This window comes from Astatotilapia calliptera, chromosome 12, assembly GCF_900246225.1.
Source record: "Astatotilapia calliptera chromosome 12, fAstCal1.2, whole genome shotgun sequence".
Taxonomy (NCBI): Eukaryota; Metazoa; Chordata; class Actinopteri; order Cichliformes; family Cichlidae; genus Astatotilapia; species Astatotilapia calliptera.
In genome coordinates, this window is record NC_039313.1 from 910,367 (window position 1) to 913,691 (window position 3,325).

The following is a 3,325-nucleotide window of genomic DNA, read 5'->3' on the forward strand; positions in this document are numbered from 1 at the left end:
CTGTTCTTTCCCTCCTTCACATACAACTCACTAAGGCTTTTCCTTTGCCACGTCTGTCTTTCCTGTATGCCTAGTTTCCCAGTACTCCTGTCTGTATTTTGCACCTCCGGTCCCACTTTTTATTTGCCAGTCTCTTTGGTAATCTCCTTTTAATATTTTCCTGCACTTCCTCATCCCTCCACCAAGTCTCGTTGTCCTCTTTCCTCTGTAGGACACACCCATCACCTTCATGACAGGTTCCTTCAGCCTATAGCTGTACTGTTCCAGTCATGTTTGCTGCCACTCGGAGCCTGTCTCAACCTCTCCCTGAAATCTGTGCAGCATCCTTTACTCTTCATTTCCTACCATTGCATCCTTGCCTCTGCCTTCACTCGCTTCCTCTTGATTTCCAAAGTCGTCCTCCAGCACTACCATCCAACGCTGCTCCAGCTGTCACTCGTTACTCTACGCCCCGCCCTTGATACACGCCCACAACACAAAATCATGGCCAAAAGATCTGAAACTGATAAAAAAGAAGAAGAAAAAATTGCAGCTGTAAAAAACAACAACAGAAAACAGACAAAGGATACTTTATTCAAAATAATTCATCTGCTTGTTTGTTTTACTTTTTAAATGTCAAAAACAGATGGAAATCACTTTTCCAGATGAACAAAGCTTTTGATCCTAATTTAGTTCCATAGCAATGCGCCACATTTGACACGGCAGCAATACCCACGGCAGGCTGTACCCACGGCAGGCTGTACCCAGTCTGTCCCCGGGGCCCATAGTGGGACCCATCAGCTCGGTGGTACATGCTGCTTCGGTGGCCTTAAAGAGCTTGGTCTCACTCTCTTATCTATATAAATTAGCGAGGATTTGACACGTGCTGTGGGACCATTTCCTAACACATGTTAAACAACAGCAGTTTTCAGACTCTTGCTTGTCGTGACAGGCTTCACTGTGAGTTTCCTTGTAGCTGCTGTAAAGTGAACCGCACTGTTATGGCGTTATTTTTGTGCCACTATTCTGCAGTGTTGGGACTAACGCGTTATTAAGTAACGCGTTACAGTAACTACGTTATTATTGTGGTAACGAGCACGGTAACTAGTTATTATGCCAAAATCAGGAACGCGTTACTCGTTACTGGGATTTAGATAGGGTCGTTACTCGTTACTTCGTGTGGTGGCTATCACGGAGCTTCCACAGATTCAGTAACATTAGCAAGTGGTGGAGGCCAGCAGGTGGATGAGAGAAAGGGGACGCAGAAGGAAAAGAGACCCGAGGCAGCCGCCGGTCCAAGTGTGAACTGAACTTCAGGTAAGAAGTTATGACCTGCAGTCTCTCTGGGTCAGATATAAACCAAGTTTAGGTGGAGTTTATTTTCGTTATTCTGACCTTTTCCGTACTGCGTGCTAGCTAGCATGACAGAGTTTCTATACAGCTGGGTGGTGCTATGAAGTTAATGATGTTGAACTTTATTTTGTTCATAAGTTATTAGAGTTGCCAACCGTCCCGTCTGGTATTCAGAGAAAATATTACGCGTTTCTTATTGAGGTGAAAAGGAACAGTTTGTCCCGTAATTCAGCTACAATGAAAAAGACACAAAGCTGGAGTTATTCTGTGTTTACGCTGCACAGCTGCCTCTCCTCTCATTCTCTCCCCTCTCTCTCTCCCATTTCTACTTCAATCATGAAACTGATCAATGATCAGCTGATCAGCTCTCTTGTTTGTTTATCACCCACTTTGCGCCGAAAGAGGAAACCAGCGGATGTCGCGCTAAACAACAGCAGCACGTTTAAGCTTGATCAGCTGTTGTTAGAATTTATTTAATATTACTTTCTAGTATCAGCTGATGTTTGCTGGAGCCACAGCTGTAAAGCTGCTGGTCATGATATGGTTTGGTTATCTGGTGAGAGGGAAACATGAAGATGAAACCAGGAGATGTCCTTACTGGATCATCAGAGCTGAGCAGGTGATGGAGAAACAGGTTTACCTTTTAGGTGACATGAATGAGTTGAAGTTATGAACTGTTTCTGAGAGACAAATAACACCAGGATCCTTTTCTAAGCAGCTGACAGCTGGTAACTGTGCAGGGGCGGGTCTAGCAAAGTGTGGCCAGGGGGGCATGTAGGGCATTAACAGGGAGAGGGGGGCACAAAGAAATACTTTTCTTTCTTATTCTCATTTAAAATGTCGAGCTTTTAAAAAATAATTACCTGAATCTTACAACAAACGATTGATAGATTGATGCATATATACCATCAGAACAGTGAACATCACTGTCACAACAGTGTTTATTTTCATTCAAAAGCTTTATGATTTTTCCTATAATAGTCAAAATGCCCGGGCCAGTTTTCTGTCCCAGTCCAGCCCTGTATGCAGCTCATCTGCAGTCTGGTGTTACCTACATCTTCCTATTCAGAAGGCAGAATTTCCGAGTTCTGAGTACAATCAAAGCACCACGACTGCAGTTTTTGTGTTGGATGTAAAAGGCGCACATGACGCTGTGACGTAGGCTAGAATCATGGCAGCAGTCAATGACGGTCCAGGCGTGGGATTTCTCTCGTGGAAATATGCACATTATCTTTTCCTTTCTATTGGTCGGTGGCACAGTGCACTGTGGCAAGTAAGCAAGCTAGAAGACTGCAAAGTTATGGGAGCAACACATTAACAAGAGAATTCTGAGTAAAACCAAAGTTACTTTCCCTAGTAACTAGTTACTTTGAAAGTAACGAGTAACTTGAAGTAACTGAGTTACTTTTGAGAGAAGTAACTAGTAATGTAACTAAGTTACTATTTTAAAGTAACTTACCCAACACTGCTATTCTGAGCACACGTAAAAAAAAGTTTGCAGGTGCAAGTGTTGTATTTTGAGGAGAAATTTATTTTGAGCGAAGAAAAGCTAAATTTGAGTGAACAAAATTCATTCCTGTGTGCAAAAGATGTATTTCAGTGTTTGCTATTATCCACACACACACCAGCAGCCCCTCTCGCTCAGTTTTTGCATTTGCGCTCGCTCGCAATGTGTCGCTCGCGCTCTCAACATTTCTGCCCGTGCGCGTTCAACTCATTCTCTACACCGTTATATTTGTGCCACAAAACCAGCCAATCACAGACTTGGATGCAAAAAACTCTGATTGGCTGTTCTGGTCTCCAATCAGCTCGAAATGACGAAATGCAATATCCCAGAATGCATTTCGTTCAAAACTCAAACGAGGCAGTGGCGGAGGAAGACAGAGTGGCGGAGTTTGAAATATTACTCTGTCTGCGTCACAAAATAAACTTTAAAGATATTTTCCATGCGAGAATGTTTCTGTGTAAACTTCAAATACCATCACATATTTGC